General features: G+C 41.9%; 2 long non-coding RNA genes across 2 annotated transcripts; both read right to left on the reverse strand.

The window, feature by feature from the left end:
* Positions 1-16,120: 16,120 nt before the first annotated feature.
* Positions 16,121-16,581, reverse strand: LOC115628117. The gene is made up of 3 exons (XR_003995750.1): positions 16,548-16,581; positions 16,335-16,487; positions 16,121-16,278 (listed from the first exon to the last, which is right to left on the reverse strand). It is a non-coding gene; the product is annotated as an uncharacterized LOC115628117 (long non-coding RNA).
* A 1,778-nt stretch (positions 16,582-18,359) lies between these two features.
* LOC115628116 lies at positions 18,360-18,820 on the reverse strand. Its single transcript, XR_003995749.1, has 3 exons — positions 18,787-18,820; positions 18,574-18,726; positions 18,360-18,517 (listed from the first exon to the last, which is right to left on the reverse strand). It is a non-coding gene; the product is annotated as an uncharacterized LOC115628116 (long non-coding RNA).
* Positions 18,821-21,427: the final 2,607 nt, after the last annotated feature.

Here is a 21,427-nt window from a genome sequence, read left to right on the forward strand (position 1 = left end):
TGCAGGCGCGGGGTCATAGAGGACCCACATCACGTGACCTTTGTGTGCCCCAGGTTTGAGAGAGCAAGAAGTCACCTCAACAACTGGCTAGGTGAACCCGTGTCTCCATTGAATTTCATCAGCAACATGATAGCGGACGAGCAATTCTGGAATGCCTGCTGCAAGTTTGCAGCCACAGTCATGGGGGAGTTGCGCAGACTTGAGCGGGAACGACATCGAGGCGAGATGTAGTCAGGTCGACGCCCGGGCGAAGCAATGCTCCACGGCCGTACCGCCTGGGCGCGGGCTTGTCTCAACCACTTATTCACAACTTTTTCCTTACACCTCTGCTCTACATCTAATATAACTTGTATATCTTATTTTCTTTTCTTTCTGTATTTACTCTCAATAAACTCAAGAATTAAAAAAAAAAAAAAAACACACACACACACACACAGAGAATAGGCTGGGCAATCTGCCGCATCCGAGGGGTGATTAGGCCAACTCGCTGCTACAAGTGCCTTGGCTTTGGTCATACGGCAGCAAGGTGTAGCAGCGCTGAAGATCTGAAGGACTCGTGCTACAGGTGTGGTGAAAAGGGGCACCTAGCCAGGAACTGCGAGATGCGCATTATGCGCAAAAGACAGCCTGCCAGCGACGGACCACGCCACAGGAAGTTTTAAATGTCCGGCGTACAAGGAGGCGGTAAGACTACTAAGATGATAAGGTTCTTGCAGCTCAATCTGAACCACTGCATCGCAGCACAAGACCTGCTACTGCAGACCATCGGCGTGCAGAATATTAGTCTGGCGCTACTCAGCGAGCCATATAGAACATACAGCAACAGCAATTGGGCAGTGGATCTTTCCGGCAAGGCTGCTCTATGGCTTTGTGAGCCTAGAGCGCCCGCTTTCTCGGAATGCAAAGCTGGTAACTACTTCGTGAGAGCCAAAGTTTCTGACCTGTGGGTCTACAGTTGCTACCTTCCACCCAGCCTTTCCTTATCGGAGTTCGCCTCTGTCCTCGACGCTCTGGTAGACGACGCCAGGGGACGTAGACGTGTTATTATTGGCGGAGACTTCAACGCATGGGCAGTTGAGTGGCGCAGCAACACCACTAATGCGAGAGGCCGAACACTACTGGAAGCTTTCTCAGTATTGGATCTGACGCTGTTGAATACCGGGTCACAGCACACATTCAGCAGGGCAGGCAGCGGATCCATAATTGACATGTCGTATGCTAGTAGCTCCCTCCACAGCCAGATCATGTGGTCCATTAGCGACGCTTATACGGCAAGCGACCATGTGGCCATTATACTCACAGTCGGAGTAACTTCCCGCAACATGCTGAATCCACCGTCCGCCAACGTGGCATACAAGCTGGATTCCTTCCGTCCAGCATCCTTCGCAAGAGCCCTCAGCGGCTTCCGACTCTCCGGTGATCCGGAAGTTATGGCTATGGACGCCGTGGCCCAAATCCGCGCGGCATGCGACGCCAGCATGGACAGACGTTGCCCCTATAGTCGCCACCACGTACCAGCTTACTGGTGGACCAATGAAATCGCGGAACTGCGAAGCTCTTGTATCAGGGCAAGAAGAATGGCGCAGAGAGCTCGCGGCACACCCTCGTCGCCCCTCAGACAGGATGCCTATCGGGAGTCTAGGCGATCTCTGAAAAGGGCGATAGCAGCAAGCAAGAGGCGATGCTTTTTCGAGCTGTGCAACTCAGCCGAGCACGACCCCTGGGGGAAAGCATATAAGCTCATTGTGAAGCGAATCTACGCTGGCGGACGCAATGCTCCCATGGATGCTGAGAAACTCTCACGAATCGTTAATACCCTATTCCCCTCGAGACCTGAGTCGCCTGCGATGATCCCTACCAGAAACGAGTTATCGCCTGCCTCAGGCGACGTCACCACTGAGGAAGTGCTGCTGGCTGCTCGTAGCTTGCAGCTCAACAAAGCGCCGGGCCCGGATTCTATACCGAACCGCGCACTCAAACTGGCACTATGTATGCAACTTGGGGCGTTCGCTACTCTGTTCGGAAGGTTTATCAGGGAAGGCATATGCCCTGCCTGCTGGAAGGTGCAGAACCTGCTACTACTGCCGAAACCTGGAAAACCACTCGAAGACCCCTCATCCTACAGGCCGATTTGTCTCCTGGACTCGATCGGTAAGGTGCTGGAGAGACTGCTTTGCTCGAGGCTTGAAACAGCAATCGGTCTATCTCCCAACCAGTACGGGTTCAGGAAATCGAGGTCCACCCTAGACGCGATCAGTAGAGTGGTGGATCTTGCGTCGAAGGCAATAACAGGTAGCAGATGGAAGGGAGGTGCCAAAGAATACTGCCTGGTGGTGACCCTCGACGTCAAAAATGCATTCAATTCGGCAGACTGGGGATGCATTCTCAACGCACTGGTGGATCAAGGCGTACCCACGTGCCTGGTGCGCTCCATTAGAAGCTACCTTAGCGATCGTATACTTAGGTTTCACACATCGTCTGGCACCAAATCCCTCAATGTTGTCGCTGGCGTCCCCCAAGGGTCGGTCCTAGGGCCGCTGCTCTGGAACGTCATGTATGACGGCATTCTCCGCCTCCAACTCCCACCCGGTACGGAGCTAGTGGGGTACGCAGACGACGTCGCAATTGTAGGCGTTGCGAAAGACATCAAAGCCGTGGAAGACGCGTGCAACCGCTGCATCCGGTCGATCATTGGCTGGCTGAACACCGTGGGCCTGGAACTAGCGGCGGGCAAAACAGAGGCAGTGCTTATCAGCAGCCGCAAGGCGGTAGAGCAAGCGCACATCTCAATTGACGGTACTCTCGTGCGGTCCAAACGATCAATTAACTACCTTGGGGTTAGGTTGGATACGAGATTGTGCTTTCGTGAGCATCTGGAGCAGACGAACAAAAAAGTTGCAGAGGCCACACGGGCGCTAGCCCGAATTATGGCCAACACTCGGGGCCCAAAGCAAGGTCGGAGGTTATTGCTTATGAGCGGGCGGCCTCGCAGAGACGCGCGGGCGGCTGCTAGACGTACGACGGTAAGCAAGTGGCAAGAGCGATGGAATGCCTCGTCAAAAGGCAGGTGGACCCACACGCTAATTACTAACGTAGCATCGTGGATCGGCAGAACACATGGCAAGGTCGACTTCCATCTGACCCAACTTCTGAGCGGCCACGGATGCTTCAGAAGTTATCTGCATAGATTTGGGCACGACTCCAGTGCGGAATGCCCGGCCTGCAGAGGGATACCGGAAGATGCAAACCACGTAGCCTTCCATTGCCCTAGGTTTGAGGCGGACAGAAGGAGACTGGAGGCGACAACCGGATCCCCTCCAACGGCGTCGAACTTTGTGGCCAACATGCTCGCTAACGAAGATTCGTGGGCTGCGAGCGCAAACTTTGCGGCCTCCGTTATGGGCAAGCTCAGGAAACAGGAGCGGGACAGAAGCGCGATATAAGCGGGTTGATCGGCCGGGCGAAGCAATGCCTAACGGCCATACCGCCTGGACTTTGACCTGCGTATATTATTATTATTATTACTTTTACTATTATTATTATTACTATTATTGTTATTTCTATCTTCACATTGTTATATTTGTACTTTCCACTCTTTGTCAGATTATATAAAGAATACAAAAAAAAAAACACACACACACACACACAAACATGCAAGCAGCTGTTCGTGTAGTTGCGTGCAAACGATTGAAATAGCCAAAGCAAAATGTGAGACACTAATGTGTGAATGTCCATACATATGTGCACATCTATGTATGTACATATGTATCTACATATGTATGTATGTACATTCGTCTTGCACTGACAGAGCAAGAAATGTTAATTAATTGAAAATTATATAACATTTTTAAAAGTAATTTTTTCTTTGTTTAGTGCATTTGGCATTAGGGTTTTCATTAATAACTTTATGCAGCAACAACAAATATCAAATAGTTGGGGACATCACATACACACACTCACACACACAACAAGCAACAGTTCGTGTCTATGTGTGCGGTTCTCTACGTACGGTTGAAAAAGTAAAGAGAAACATACATACATAGGTATGTATGTATGCCTGTGTATGAATATAGCATGTATGTACATTCGTATTAATGTATACATTGGGCAATTGAACACAGATGTTTGATTGTAAAAAAAATAGTGCTCTAAAAACAACAACATGACCATTTAATGTTAATTGCAAAGGCAAAACGCCAAAAGTTTACAGTTACCGTCGCTAGGCAACGACTGCGTAAGCGATAGTAAAGCAGAAACCGAATAACGGAGCTACGCATATTCTGCTTCGCATTGCGGGCAGATGTATGTATGTACATACATATATGATTTGTTCTTATTGATCTCAATAAATAATTAGATTTTATTATTTAAATATTCTGCTTATTGCATTTAAACTTCGATATTTTGATGGTATCGGTGGCTTCAACTATCGAAAGTCTTACTCTAGCAAATTGAGATGAGAATTGTCAGGGCTTTTTGATCGTGGCTCATCGCTGCACGGCATCGACACGAGTGCCGTGTTTCATATTCCGAGTTTGTGCGTGACCGTATTGACTCAATATGGCACGAAAAGACTCAAATGTGAATTTAAAATTAGGATATACCCTTATAATTATTCCCCTTTTATGCACATAGTCTATCTTAAAACGTTGCGTTATCTCTATATATAAAACAGTTTGTCCTGACTAATTGGTGATCAACGCACAGCCCAAACGGTAAAATATGAAATTTGGACTCAAGTGTCCTTTCATATTACCCATCATAGTGTTGCGATAGCACTAGTCCTCGGTAAGCGGGACGGCCCCAATTGTCCGTCCCGTGCCAAAGTTGGCATTGATAATCCCGAGGCGTTGATGTGTTCAATTCTTTATTCAAACTTTAACTGTTCGTTTACATTTTTACTTAAAGTAAACTAAGCTAAGGCCGCGTAGCTGCGCTGCCCGATACGCCGGCAGCGGAGCGGCTGCATTATATACTAGCTTATATACTCAGCGCTGTTGGCAGCGAGAGCGCTAGAGAGTATGTTATGTGCACTTGAGGTGGCTGACACTAATTGCACTGACGCTGCGCTTATGTCGCCCAATGCATGCGCGATCATATTACGTCGCGTATGGATTATGCTTAGCTCTTGAGTTTGTATAAACATTGCAACAAAGTGTTACATTGTGTATTCATTATGTGTGCACACTACATCTCCCTCCTTTTGAAAAATAACGTAATATTATGAAGTTATTTTCTGAATTATTTATCTATTAATTTCATGTATATCTAGTTATATATATAATTTTTTTTTTTTTACTATTATTATTATTATTTTTTTTTTTTTTGTGTTTTGCGTTTTGAGTTTTGCGTTTTGCGTTTTGCGACCATATACCTGTAACAATTAATCTAGCCTAGAGCGAAAAGGTACTGCTCTAACCGTTTTTTTTTTTTGCACAAATTAATAATTAGAGAATCCTATTTTCTGTTTCCAAGTCCATAATGAACGTCTTCACAGGACCGTACTTCAGAGTAAAACATTCAAAAATATATTTGTGTAAAAGCTAACCACTGACGATTGGCGATTGCTGACCCAGCATTTTGAGAATGCCAATGAACAGGGTCATGAACGTATCGTCCGTACAGACTCCTTTTAGTTAACTCGTCCTTTAATCGTAAGTACTTTGCAAAGGTACAACTGAAAATGCCATTCAAAAATGCACTAATTCATATACAGACAATCTATGCAGACAAAATAGCTTCTTCTTTTATTCTTACTTGGGTCACCGGGTCGAGTAGCGCTACTCTTATTAAATTTATTCTTTATTGCCCATATTTTTAAAGTATCTATTGAACTAATTCAAAGATCTTTTTCCACGGTACCTCTTTGAGTGTGGTCGATTCTGTATATACCGGCTTGCCTTTCAAGCCTTTGGAAAAACTGACCTAAGTCGAGAATTCCATTGGTACATATATAAATCGCCAACATCATATTACTTGACGTATACGTTGTCGTATACGTTGGGCTTTGAAGCTTTTATTTTATGGATTGCTTAGGCAATTTCCATTTTTCTTTTCCTGCGCAGGATTTTTGTCTACCTTGCCATCTTGCATACTTTTCCCTTTTTGCAATTTTATTTATTTTTTTTTATTTTTATTCTTTGATGGTTATTCTTGATAACTCATCAGTTATTTAGTTCTTCTATTTTTTTTTTTACAATATGTGACATAACTTCACTTAGCAAATTTGTCAAAATAAATTCAATTATAATACGTTATATTCTGCTCTTTGAAATAAAAATCCGACAAAGGCAAGTACTGTCTTTAGCTTCAGCCAAATATTTATAGCCTGACACAACATTCATATGCGGCCAATGTAGCCAATAGGCCTGCCATGATTATATCTTTTCATGCAGAAAACAACGCGAGGCAAAGTTGTGGAACATCTGCGCCACCAAAATTATTCGATCAAAATTCAAAAATTTGGTATATATTTGGTATACCACAGGCATATAATCGCAACTTTTTGTACGCCTTTTTTTTTGCGTATATGATTTACAATAATTATATTTGTGTATTAATTAATTTTTTTCTTTTTTTTTTTGAATACAAAAATATTAAGAAATGTTTCTTGCTTAACTTAAATTGAACAATTTTCCTGCCTATTTGTTCGAACAGCTTTACGGGCTGTACTTCTAATCGGGCAGAAAAGGTTCCGCTCAATTTTACAATTTTCCTTATTAATTATTTTACAATTTTCTTATTGGCTATTTTTTACAATTTTCTTGCATCTTAAATTACTTTAAAAATTTGGTGTACATATAACAATTTTTTTTTTTTACAATTGATCCCTACCTAGTTTATATCTTTACGGGCCATTTGCATGGACAGCTCGTAATTACAATATTTCTTACAATTTTTCTTACATATATATATATTTTAACTTAAATATGCATTACAAATTTTGCATTATAAGTTTTTATCTTTGCTTAATCATTAAATTTTCCTCTGGTGTCCCTTTTTGGATTGTCGTCTTGTGGCGTCCGCATCAGCTGGACGTCGCCGACTCCTGGCACGCTGATGCTCCATCGATGGCGCGAGTGGCGGTGTGCCCCTCGCGCTTGTTGATTTTGTGGCTTGTATTCCAACGTTGGTGCGAAAGGCGGTCCTATGCCCTTCGCACTTGTTGATCTTTTCAAATTAGATTGGTCCTTGATCCTCCAGGATCACTGTCACGGTCGCCATGTTGCGATAGCACTAGTCCTCGGTAAGCGGGACGGCCCCAATTGTCCGTCCCGTGCCAAAGTTGGCATTGATAACCCCGAGGCGTTGATGTGTTCAATTCTTTATTCAAACTTTAACTGTTCGTTTACATTTTTACTTAAAGTAAACTAAGCTAAGGCCGCGTAGCTGCGCTGCCCGATACGCCGGCAGCGGAGCGGCTGCATTATATACTAGCTTATATACTCAGCGCTGTTGGCAGCGAGAGCGCGAGAGAGTATGTTATGTGCACTTGAGGTGGCTGACACTAATTGCACTGACGCTGCGCTTATGTCGCCCAATGCATGCGCGATCATATTACGTCGCGTAATATTATTGATCAGGATGACAAGACAAGTCGATATAGTTATGTCCCTCGGTCCGTCCGTCCGTCTGTCTATATGAGCGCAACGGTCTCAGGAAGTACAAAAGCTAGGATAACCAAACTTGGCATTCAGGTTCCCCTAAGGCCCAGGCAGATCGAGAGTTTTTAAATTATTTAATTTAAAAAAATTGTTTTTTTTATATATATTATTGATCAGGATGAAGGAGGCGTGGCTGACTCCACAAAGTATATATATTATTGATCAGGATGACAAGACTAGTCGATATAGCCATGTCCGTCTGTCAGTCCGTCCGTCCGTCTGTCTTTCGCACTCAAATTTGGTAGTCACATCCAGTTAGTGATTATGTGTCCGTATGCCGTATGTTTCATCATGATAGGTCAATTCTGAAGAAAGTTAGAGCCATAAATAAAATCGCTGCCTGCAGCGCTGCCCGCAGCTGTTGTTGATGCTTTGGTTCAACTTTGTGCTGCACACATACACGCATAATAATATATTTTTTTTTATACCCTGTACCCGAAAGGTACAAGGGTATATTAGTTTTGTGCGAGTGTACATGCAACACACAGAAGGAGGCGCGGCAGACCCCACAAAGTATTTATATTCTTGATCAGCATGACAAGCCGAGTCGATATAGCCATGTCCGTCTGACCGTCTGTCCATCTGTCTGTCTGTTCGTCTGTCTGGATGAACGCAAGGATCTCAGAAACTATAAAAGCTAGAATAACCAAAGTTGGTATCCAGATTCTCCTATGTCCGAGAAAGCACGGGCTTATTTTATTTTTTATTTTATTTTATTTTATTTTATTCCACATTTCAAAAGTTACATTAACCAAACTTTGCACACATAATTTATATATAATTATCTACTGTTATTTAACATTTTATCCAATTCGGTCAATTCTAAGAAAAGTTATTAGCGAAACAAATTCTCGCCAGTACAACCCCCACAAACTGCAGCAACAAGTTCGCTCTTCTTCTTGCTCTTTTTGCTGCTGCTTTGGGCGCATATAACTCAGTGACGGAAGTTTTCCTGGGTACAGTGTATTACTCTGTCGGGCTTGCTCGACTGTAGCGTTCTCTCTTGTTCAAACAGTACTTGGTAAATTTTTGCATTTTTCTGCACCGCTACTGTTTTCAAATTATAAAACAAGAGAGAACGCTACAGTCGGGCAAGCCCGACAGTGAAAAAGCCTGTACTCACTTCCACATCAAAAATAATTTTTGTACCCTGTGCCCGTAGAGTAAAAAGGGTATATTAGGTCTGTGCAAAGTATGTAACATGCAGAAGGAAGCATCTCCGACCCCGTAAAGTATATATATTCTGAATCAGCATGACGAAAGAAATCGATCTAGACATGTCCGTCCGTCCGTCCGTCTGTCCGTCCGTCTGTCCGTCCGTCTGTCCGTCCGTCTGTCCGTCCGTCTGTCCGTCTGGATGAACGCAAGGATCTCAGAAACTACAAAAGCTAGAATAACCAAAGTTGGCATCCAGATTCTCCTAGGTCCGAGAAAGGACGAGTTTATTTTACTTTTTGGAACAACAGCTACGGGCAGAGCTTAGGCAGAGATTATATGTATAACAAAACCTTTCTTAATAATTGACCTATCATGATGATACTTTGAATACACATAATCACTAATGGGATTATAATACCAAATTTGAAATACCAAGAATTACGAATAAAAAAACACAAATTGCGAGGGAGTGGGGGGTGCATCGGAAAAAACTCAAACTCGTACTTTCTCTGACTTAGGAGAATCTGGATCCTTGCGTTCATACAGACAGACGGACGGACTGATGGACATGGCTATATCGACTCGTCTTGTCACCCTGATCAATAATATATATACTTTGTGTGAAAATCTAGTTGCTGTCTGGGACGGAGCGGAGTTATCAAACTGGTTTTGCAACAACACTGGCGTAAAACTAGGATGCTTACTGAGCCCCCCACTCTTTTCTTTATACATCGACGACATCGCAAAGATCCTTCCCAGAGGTATATCTTTGGGAACTACAACTATCAAGGTCTTGATGTATGCAAATGACATGGTGATTTTGGCAGAAACGCCCCAGCAACTGCAGGTGATGATAAATGCTCTCTACGTTTACTGTGAGAAATGGAACCTACAAGTTAATACGGAAAAAACAAAGGTGATGGTTATCCGAGATGGAAGAGGTCGTCCAGTGAACGAAAGTTGGAACATAAATGGGGAGACGTTAGAGATAGTTAAAGAGTTTAAATATCTAGGAGTAACGGTAATTCAAAATCTAAATTTCTCTGCGCACCTTAAATTAAAACTCTCGGACTCCATAAAAGCCCTAAACAGTACTTGGCAGTCATTCCTTGGTAAACGAGAAATACTACCAAGTATAAAGTTTAAATAATTTAGAGCTACGGTGCGGTCCATTATGCTTTATGCAGCACAAATATGGGGACACCAGTACTATGAAGAAGTCGAAAAACTGCAGCGTTTCTTTATAAAGCGTTCTTTACAAATTATGCAATCCACATTGAAACAGGATCGATATTATACTCTGAAGCACTGTATGCACACTTCTCACATACAAAAAACCACGCTTATGCCAGATACAAGGCTGCCGAACATAATAACAAAGTTCCTGCAGAGAGACTCAAGTCAGTTTTTTCAATCCTGGCTGAGCCTGGCCAGGGAATATGGCGTTGCTTTGGATATTTCCGACACTAGCACCTGGGCCCCAGCACAATGCGAAATTTTAAAGAGTATCAATATCGCTACTAGGAATAAGTTTGTTGTCCAAGCGTGCCAAAGTGACACACGTTCAGTTTACAGAGAATTAAATAAAAATCTCGGGGAGACAAACTACTTCAACGATAAATTCAGTATCGCGGAAATATCCCTAATTTTTAAAGCTCGCACCGAAACATTGCCATTAAACTATTCGCATTCACATTTCAAACGGGATATGTGACCTGTGCAATCTCGAAGCCGCAGAAAATATCATACACTTCATCGGGACCTGTCCAATTCTGAGCGAGGTTAGATTTCAACATTTACAGAAAAGTCGTATGAATTCGGAACAGACCGAACAGAACGGAACAAATTGGACTGCATTAGTAAAATATCTAAAACATGCGCTTAGATATAGGGAGCAGATACAGCTTGGTGAAAGGAACAAATGTAACTATATATATTATAATATAAATATGTTTTAAATATATATAACATAAACATAGGTAATAATAATAATAAAATAAAAACAATGGCTGACGGCGGTAAATTAATTGTAAATTAAGTATTGCAGTAACACCAACTTCTTATCCGAACTTCACGGCCAACGATCTGGTATAGCCTTTGACCCTTTGGGTACAGGCTATAAAAAGAACTTAAAAATTACACAACTTGCTGCTGCATGTTATTTGAATCGCGTCTCATGTGCTATTCATAATTAAAAACTTTGTGTTATTCCAACGCACAGCTTTTCTAATAATAGTCGCACCCTTACCGACAGCATTGTCGCTGCCGCCGCATTTGTAGCCACATGATATTCAAGCACAACAAGTTAATTATGGTGGCATGTAGTAGGGCGGCATAAACTGCGCGCAGCTTGAAGCGTTACGTTTATTGAGCGGATATATTTGCATTGGTAGTTGTAACTAGTGTTCTCATAATTAGTAAATCGACATGCACCAGTGCTACATTCAAATTCCGCGAAAAACATAGGCCATTCCTTTGGATCACCAGAAAATGTTGGTCTTGTCGAATCGTTTGTCTAGCCATAAAAGTTTCAATAGAACTAGGTTTGACTTCATAACGTGTCCGCTTCTGCGCCTGTTGGTCGTTATAATCGTTGGAGCCATCTTTTTGTTGTCCAAGGTTGTTTGAGTCCACTTAGGCCATCGGCATTCGTCTTTCTAGCTCCAGTTTTTTCTCCTGATATTCGATTTGTGTGCGCTGATTTTGAAGCTGTTGTTGTTTTTCCAAAAACTCCATTTGTACCTGCAGTCGTTGTACCCCTTTCGGAGTTGATGTAGGCAATAGTAAATGTTTGTTTGGCATCACAGTGTCCTTAGTGTCGTCCAATTGTATAAGTGTGCCATCCTGCTTGCCAATATTCGGGTCTGGACGTGGCGTGTCCATAATTTGATGTTGCTGAGCAACCTTTCCAGCCTTGTGGTTTTTCTTGTTGGAACGCGTTTTTGCCATCATTGTTGTCATTGATCGTATGACGTCACAATGTTCCACGAATTCCAATCGTTCCCACCAATAATGTTACCAAATATATGTACGTGTACATATACAATCAAAACATGTATACATACAACTTTTATGCTTGAGTCTGTTCAAGGGCAGCTAACAGTACATGCATACCACAGCTCTCAATTTTTGTAATGCGCTTTGCTGTCGATTTCTCCGTTGCACACTCAATACATACATACACACACAATAGTCGTCGTTCATGTGAGTATGTGCGTAAACGTGTGAATTCCAGTATGTGTGTATGTCCGAGTTCGTACTTAGCAATACATACACAACTTCCAGGAATTTCTGATGAAATCAAGCGTCGCTTTTTACGCAATCCAAGTGCCGTTCTGTTGGCTTCGAAGGACCATGTTGCGTAATCCAATCCAAGTGCCGTTCTGTTGGCTTCGAGGACCATGTTGCGTAATCCAATCCAAGTGCCGTTCTGTTGGCTTCGAAGGACCATGTTGCGTCCCGGAGGACGTATATATATATATATATATATATATATATATATATATATATATATATATATATATATATATATATATACATATATATATATATATATATATATATATATATATATATATATATATATATATACGTCCTCCGGGACGCAACATGGTCCTTCGAAGCCAACAGAACGGCACTTGGATTGGATTACGCAACATGGTCCTCGAAGCCAACAGAACGGCACTTGGATATATATATATATATACGGTAAAAGCTAGGAAGCTGAAATTTGGACTCAACTATCCTTTCATAGTGTAGGTGCCCACTAAGAAGGGATTTTGGATAATTCGAGCTCCAAAGGGGGGAAAACAGACTCCACCGTTTGTATGAAAAATCTACAATTTTCATCTGATTAACTTCAAACTTAGTTTCTATACTCTCAGAAAAATTCAAAAAAAACTGTATTCTTGGTTTTTAGAATATTTTTTTGGGGACTGAAATATGGGAGTTTTCCTGTAAAAAAAATGGGGCACAAAAGGAAACCGCGTCAACAGCCCAAACGGCAAGGGCTATGAAGCTGAAATTTGGGCTCAAGGATTTTATCATAGTGAAGGTGCCCACTAAGAAGGGATCTTCGAAAATTCAAGCTCCAAAGGGGGGAAAAGAGCTCCAAAGTTTGTTTGAAAATTTTGCATTTCTGCACCGATCAACTTTAAATTTGATTTTTATAATCTATTTTATGGTGGACCTTGAATTATTGGGGTTTTAATATTTATTTACCTTTTCAAATGAAAAGTTTGTGTTATAAATTTTTTCCGATCAATTTCAAATTTGGGGACTGTAATCTACGTAACTAAATCTACAACTTTGCGTTCAAGGATTTTCAAAATATGCTGAAAAATCGCTAGCTTTTTAGCGATTGCAACAAACGATATTTAACTAGTTATTAATTGAAGACACGCGGAAATCTTTCGATTATTAATATGGCTTTAATGGCTTGGAGAATCTACAGACGATGTTAAACGTGCGAGTATTACTTAGCAAGTGATTTTGCCTGCTGCCGCTACAAGTCAGCGGACCAGCACAAGAAAAACGTACAAAGAGAGCGCCACAGAGAGCGCAGTAAAGGGCGCAATAGAGAGCGCAAAGGAAAGGCTTAGAAGCTAAGTAGGGTGCTCCAACATATGCATTATGCAAATGCAGGCAGAACAAACAATACAAAATAACAAACAGTTGGGGACAACTAAGTATACATACACACACACACACATACAAGAAGCTGTTCGTGTAGTTGCGTGTAAACGATTGAAATAGCCAAAGCAAAATGTGAGACACTAATGTGTGAATGTACACACATACATATGTACACATCTATGTACATGTACACATCTATGTATGTGTGTATGTTCATTCGTCTTGTACTGACAGAGCAAGAAATGTTAATTAATTAAAAATTATTTAACATTTTTAAAAGTAATTTTTTCTTCGTTTAGTTCATTTGGCATTACGGTTTTCATTAGTAACTTTATGCAGCAACAACAAATTACAAAGAACGCAAATATCAATAACACTCACACACAGAACAAGCAACAGTTCGTGTCTATGTGTGCGATTCTCTACGTACGGTTGAAAAAGTAAAGAGAAACATGCATGCATATGTACATACATATATACATACATACTGACAGAAAGCAGATTCTGCTTCGCATTGCGGGCAGATGTACATATGTATGTTTGTATATGATTTGTTCTAATTGATCTCAATAAATTATTAGATGTTATTATTTAAATTTTCTGTTAATTGCATTCAAACTTCGATGGAATTATTGATTGTATCGACGGATTCAGCTATCGATAGTTTTGAAGCTCTAGCACATAGAGCATCCGGCACATGACCATCTGTAGCATCTCAGCTGATCGCATATTTACAGCGACTTACCACTAAAACGGTAAGTTAACAACGCTACAAATGTATTCTGAGCAAATCTAAGAGTCTGTTATGTGCGACGCGGCAGTATTGGCAAACCACAAATGGCGTCGGACAAAGGGGATGGCAACTCGCGCGATTGACAGCTTGCGCGGGCCGATACCGAGTACTCGTGCGTGAGGTGCGAGGACCAGTGTTACCAATTAGGAGGGTTGCAAAGTGGGGAAAGTAGCATCGGGGATAAGGGAAATTATCGGTTCCTTGGGATTGACAATAAGTAGTTTCCGGCAAGGGCAAAGGCACAGTTTTGGCAAGTGACAAAGGGACGTGCACGTGGTAGTTGGAACGCAGAGAAAGGTGACTCGAAAACATTAATCATATAACTGGGTGACGAAAAGAGGATTGGAAAATACACTAGCGGGATTTCGTATGCTGAGGTAAGGGTTTTAGAAGAGGCCAGTGTGCCAATGGCTAATCTCTTACCGTTTATGATAGGAGTAGCAGTATCAACGAGCGGCCTGTAAAGTGTGCTGTGCGCGGGTTGGCGCCGAGCGTCGGAGGAAATTTTTATACCTGCTGCGAAAGGCACCGACCGTCGATACTGTCTCCTGGGCAGGACCTCGGCCATAGCGGGAGCCAGGCCATCTTTCATTTCTTTAGAATCCGGGCTAAGTACCCCTTTTTGACGCACCGTCTACATATAAGCTTTAATTTAAGCACAGACACAATAATTATATACAGCCCATACACACATAATCCATTTAAACACACGCCACAGAAGTTATATACACCACACACTCATATATATTCACTCCATAAACCCACACATATATGCAATTCAAAAAACACCATAATTATATAAAGCCCACCCCTACATAGTCCATTTATATACAGCAAACTCGAATATACTACACCAAAAGAAAAATACACATGTATGCCATAACCAAAAATCAGAATACACACCCTTCATGTACAGGTCACATAACAATACAATACAACACACAAAACAATTAACAATTTTCTGTTACACACATAGCCCAAACAATCACAACATAATATAAAACATTAAACAGAAACACAACACCAAACAAGTAACCATATTGTAAACAAAGATTCAAATGTATACTTAAAAAAAAAGGAAAAAAAAGAAGTAAAAGAAAAATGTATAAAATTTAATGTAAGTAAAGGATGTTGTAATGTGTATTGGAGCGGCGCAGTTTTTTTTGCTTATCTCCTGGTAATGATATCCCTCATAACCACATAATCTCATACTCGAGTATAGGTAGGTTAGGAGGTTCGGAAATCAAATAAGTTAAATAGGCACAAAGAGCCAACGAACTGCAGCGTCCCAAAACTCAATGGCTTAAATATAAAAGTCTATTTTTATTGTAATAAAATTTAAAATTTGAACATGAATCTGGAGTAGAGTCCATTTATGGGGTGAGATAAAAGTCCCGGAGCAGAAGGAAAACCAAAGCAAGCATGTTAAAGGGAGCCGGCAACAAAATGCCAATACCGGCTCAAGGTAGGGAGGGCCACGCGGCTACATGACACCAAAGTAGCCACAACGCCACCCAAATTCCACAGGCGTCCCTCAGCCGACAATATGAGTAGGTGTGTTTGAAAAAAAAAAATTCATTGTTGGTCTGCCGCACCCCCGTAACGACAGGGGATGCACTGGCAAAGGCAGACATAACAAGATGGCGCCCAATTGAAATACACCTGGGTAAACATTTTGGCAAATGTTGCCCCAGTCCGAAGCGAGGTAAAATCCAGAGTCTTGTTGTTTGTTTTTTTTGTTGATTTGTTTTCTTTATTTAGTGTTTTAATGTAACTTTCAACAGCAATAGCTGCTGGCGGCCCCGGAGACGGCGGGAAACGGTGCAACTGCCAGGTCCGTGGGTGAGCTTCACTATGGCTCAGCCCATCGTTGCCGCAGGTGCATCCTTCTTACAGCACGGTGTAGGTTGGTAGCCAGCAGAGTAGGTGCAGCGAAGGGGCAGATGTAGCAGGTCCGTGAGGGGTCTTGGTGCCCACTCATTGTTGCCCTACAGGGTGTTCCGAGGCTGGAAAGATCGAGAGTAATGTCTGTTAGGTGTTAAGTAAAGAATAGTCTAGTTGCCTTGTTTTTTTGTGTTAGTTACCTTTTTTTTGTGGTTGTTTGGTAGTTCTTATGTATGGTTGCGTAGTAGGTCCATGTCCTGTCCCAAGCGGAAGGAGCATCGTTGCCCTACGTAGCAGAGCATGGGAGCAGCAATTCGCCATAGCCCGAGCAGGATTTGAGTTTTAGTAGGCGCCTGGAAGAAATTTGGTGGTATAAAGCGTGCGATAGATATATGTTTGTTTTGGTTGTTTACCTTCTGCAGTGACTGCGTGCCGTGGTGCAGCGTCATACTGAGGATCCCCATCTCACCCTTACATGTCTGGTTGTTGAGTCTGTAATTGTGAGAATCTGTTTTTTTTGGGACTTATGGTCAGTTAGTGTATTAATTACCTTTTTATTTATTTATTTGCGTAGCAGCAAATAAGTTATCAATAGACAGGGAGTCCATTGTGAATGGTCCCGGTCTAGCACAGCTGCTCCTGGGCTGAACCATCGATATTAATAAGTATCGATAGGGTATTTTGGCACAGATTAGCGGGTCTGTGCATAGGGCGGGAATTTTAAGTTCAACTTATCGTTAGTTTGTTTTTTTTTTGGGAGTAATATTTTCGCTTAGTATTATTTTTATACCCTGTACCCAAAGGGTACAAGGGTATATTAGTTTTGTGCGAGTGCTCATGGAACACACAGAAGGAGGCTTGGTAGACCCCACAAAGTATATAAGTTAACACGCGCAAGGCAGAATCTGCTGACCAGGTCATTAGACCGGACGCCGTTGCAACACAGATGCCAGTTCACACGCGCAAGGCAATATCTGCTGACCAAGTCATCAGACCGGACGCCGTTGCAACTCAGCGGCCGGCGGAACCTGACACCCGCATGCCTGCGCTGAGTGACCACTGCAAGAACGGTCACGAGGCGCCGAGTCAGCGTTCTGTTGCCTGCGCTGCCACGGCCCATGGGCTATGCTCCGGCGCTGCCGCGGGCCATAGGCTATGTGGCCTGCATTGAATATTTATTTAAGTTAGTTTTAATTTGGAACTCATTATGCTCAGTTGAGCTAAATAAACATCTAAACGAAACCTACTCCAACCGAGATTTGTTTACTGGCGCCCAACGTGGGGCAACGCCGCGAGAAAAGTATTTAGTGTTACATTTAATAAGAATAAAAAAAAGAAAAACAACATCGTCGTGCCAACGCCGCGATTAACATGCCAAGTGCTAACATACTAAAAAAATTAAAACAAAATAATATCGTCGTGCCAAACGCCGTGATAGACGTACTAATTGTTACAATTACTAGTAACCAAAAATAATTAAAGTGCTACAACAAGCAGTTTAAAGTGAGACTTCAACATCTGAAAAGTAACTAAAAGTAAAAATAATTGAAGTGATACAGCAAGCAGTTTAAAGTGAGACTTCAACATCTGAAAAGTAACTAAAAGTAAAAATAATTAAAGTACTACAACAAGCAGTTTAAAGTGAGACTTCAACATCTGAAAAGTAACTAAAAGTAAAAATAATCGAAGTGATACAGCAAGCAGTTTAAAGTGAGACTTCAACATCTGAAAAGGTGACAGAAGCTTCAGATGAAAAAAAATATAAATAAAAAATAATTAAAAAAATAAAACCCCAGCGGCTATTGCTGAGCGAGTGAAAAGAGCAGAAAAAAAGAAAAAACAGCTCTAAAGTTCAGAGCAGTGCAAACAACAAATTCCACAGGCGTCCCTCAGCCGACAATATGAGTAGGTGTGTTTGAAAAAAAAAAATTCATTGTTGGTCTGCCGCACCCCCGTAACGACAGGGGATGCACTGGCAAAGGCAGACATAACAAGATGGCGCCCAATTGAAATACACCTGGGTAAACATTTTGGCAAATGTTGCCCCAGTCCGAAGCGAGGTAAAATCCAGAGTCTTGTTGTTTGTTTTTTTTGTTGATTTGTTTTCTTTATTTAGTGTTTTAATGTAACTTTCAACAGCAATAGCTGCTGGCGGCCCCGGAGCCGGCGGGAAACGGTGCAACTGCCAGGTCCGTGGGTGAGCTTCACTATGGCTCAGCCCATCGTTGCCGCAGGTGCATCCTTCTTACAGCACGGTGTAGGTTGGTAGCCAGCAGAGTAGGTGCAGCGAAGGGGCAGATGTAGCAGGTCCGTGAGGGGTCTTGGTGCCCACTCATTGTTGCCCTACAGGGTGTTCCGAGGCTGGAAAGATCGAGAGTAATGTCTGTTAGGTGTTAAGTAAAGAATAGTCTAGTTGCCTTGTTTTTTTGTGTTAGTTACCTTTTTTTTGTGGTTGTTTGGTAGTTCTTATGTATGGTTGCGTAGTAGGTCCATGTCCTGTCCCAAGCGGAAGGAGCATCGTTGCCCTACGTAGCAGAGCATGGGAGCAGCAATTCGCCATAGCCCGAGCAGGATTTGAGTTTTAGTAGGCGCCTGGAAGAAATTTGGTGGTATAAAGCGTGCGATAGATATATGTTTGTTTTGGTTGTTTACCTTCTGCAGTGACTGCGTGCCGTGGTGCAGCGTCATACTGAGGATCCCCATCTCACCCTTACATGTCTGGTTGTTGAGTCTGTAATTGTGAGAATCTGTTTTTTTTGGGACTTATGGTCAGTTAGTGTATTAATTACCTTTTTATTTATTTATTTGCGTAGCAGCAAATAAGTTATCAATAGACAGGGAGTCCATTGTGAATGGTCCCGGTCTAGCACAGCTGCTCCTGGGCTGAACCATCGATATTAATAAGTATCGATAGGGTATTTTGGCACAGATTAGCGGGTCTGTGCATAGGGCGGGAATTTTAAGTTCAACTTATCGTTAGTTTGTTTTTTTTTTGGGAGTAATATTTTCGCTTAGTATTATTTTTATACCCTGTACCCAAAGGGTACAAGGGTATATTAGTTTTGTGCGAGTGCTCATGGAACACACAGAAGGAGGCTTGGTAGACCCCACAAAGTATATAAGTTAACACGCGCAAGGCAGAATCTGCTGACCAGGTCATTAGACCGGACGCCGTTGCAACACAGATGCCAGTTCACACGCGCAAGGCAATATCTGCTGACCAAGTCATCAGACCGGACGCCGTTGCAACTCAGCGGCCGGCGGAACCTGACACCCGCATGCCTGCGCTGAGTGACCACTGCAAGAACGGTCACGAGGCGCCGAGTCAGCGTTCTGTTGCCTGCGCTGCCACGGCCCATGGGCTATGCTCCGGCGCTGCCGCGGGCCATAGGCTATGTGGCCTGCATTGAATATTTATTTAAGTTAGTTTTAATTTGGAACTCATTATGCTCAGTTGAGCTAAATAAACATCTAAACGAAACCTACTCCAACCGAGATTTGTTTACTGGCGCCCAACGTGGGGCAACGCCGCGAGAAAAGTATTTAGTGTTACATTTAATAAGAATAAAAAAAAGAAAAACAACATCGTCGTGCCAACGCCGCGATTAACATGCCAAGTGCTAACATACTAAAAAAATTAAAACAAAATAATATCGTCGTGCCAAACGCCGTGATAGATGTACTAATTGTTACAATTACTAGTAACCAAAAATAATTAAAGTGCTACAACAAGCAGTTTAAAGTGAGACTTCAACATCTGAAAAGTAACTAAAAGTAAAAATAATTGAAGTGATACAGCAAGCAGTTTAAAGTGAGACTTCAACATCTGAAAAGTAACTAAAAGTAAAAATAATTAAAGTACTACAACAAGCAGTTTAAAGTGAGACTTCAACATCTGAAAAGTAACTAAAAGTAAAAATAATCGAAGTGATACAGCAAGCAGTTTAAAGTGAGACTTCAACATCTGAAAAGGTGACAGAAGCTTCAGATGAAAAAAAATATAAATAAAAAATAATTAAAAAAATAAAACCCCAGCGGCTATTGCTGAGCGAGTGAAAAGAGCAGAAAAAAAGAAAAAACAGCTCTAAAGTTCAGAGCAGTGCAAAACCAAGCAGCGGCCCCAACGGCAGTCCCAGCAACTACACGAGGAGGATTCGGCACCCTACAGACAGCGCTACACGCATCGGCCACCAGCAACTGGAGTTTCTTAGAAATATGAAGTTCATGTAAGTGAAGTGTTTATATTGCCTTATTTTAAATAAATAAAAATAAAAGAAAAGCGAAACCAATTGTCCAGAATTAGCGTGAGCCAGGAAAATCTCTCTCGTTTGTGTTGCGTAAAGATAAAAAGGAAAAAATATAAAGAGAAAAATTTTTTTTTTGTTTTTTCACACAAATTTGTGCAGTGGAATTTTTTTTTCCCTCAATTGACGGACGTTTGTGCTGCTGAGGTTTGAAATTTTTCACATTTTTCTATGCAAATTGTGACAACAAATTGACGTTGTCGAGTATAAGATTTTTGATTGTATTTTTGTTGTATTGTTATATTGTTTTTATTATATTTTTATATTATTGAAGCAAAACCTATACAATTTTTATAGGTTTACCGCAAATTCATTCTGCGGGGATTTGAAAAAAGAAGACAGTTTTATGTCATAAATGTTCAATTTTTTTTAATTTAAATTGTTATATGCAAGTTTTGTTACTGACAAATCCAAAAGGAGTAGATTAGAGACTCATATCTTGATGTACAGAACCGATAAACGAACGGACAGTAGTGACGAAGAGTTAATACCTTCATACAGGGCTATAAGTTCAACTAACAGCATGAGTGAACAACAAGTGGCAAATCTGGAGGTCCAAATGCGGGCGTGCCTTGAACAACAGGCACAGCTTTTCGAGCAAAAGCTCGCGGTAGTTACAGATCAGTTGAATAATCTTAGGGGGACCGTGCCAGAGGTGAAGGTATACCTGGCCACAGAAATTGTACCAGGGCAAAGGTGCGACGAGCCCTTAGACATAGTGAAGTCTATCCCCGAGTTTGATGGGAAGCAAGACAATTACGTCTCTTGGAGACAAGCTGCTGCATCGGCATATAAGGTTTTCGAGCCCTACAACGGGAGCTCTAGGCATTACCAGGCAGTTGCCATTATTAGAAATAAAATAAGGGGACCTGCAGATGCAGTACTTGCATCCTTCAACACTGTGCTAAATTTTAACGCTATAATTGCAAGATTGGATTTCACATTTGCCGACAAAACGCCGGTACATGTGATCCAACAAAACCTGAATA

The sequence above is a fragment of the Scaptodrosophila lebanonensis genome, unplaced genomic scaffold (assembly GCF_003285725.1).
Source record: "Scaptodrosophila lebanonensis strain 11010-0011.00,11010-0021.00 unplaced genomic scaffold, SlebRS2 tig00000101-arrow-pilon, whole genome shotgun sequence".
Taxonomy (NCBI): Eukaryota; Metazoa; Arthropoda; class Insecta; order Diptera; family Drosophilidae; genus Scaptodrosophila; species Scaptodrosophila lebanonensis.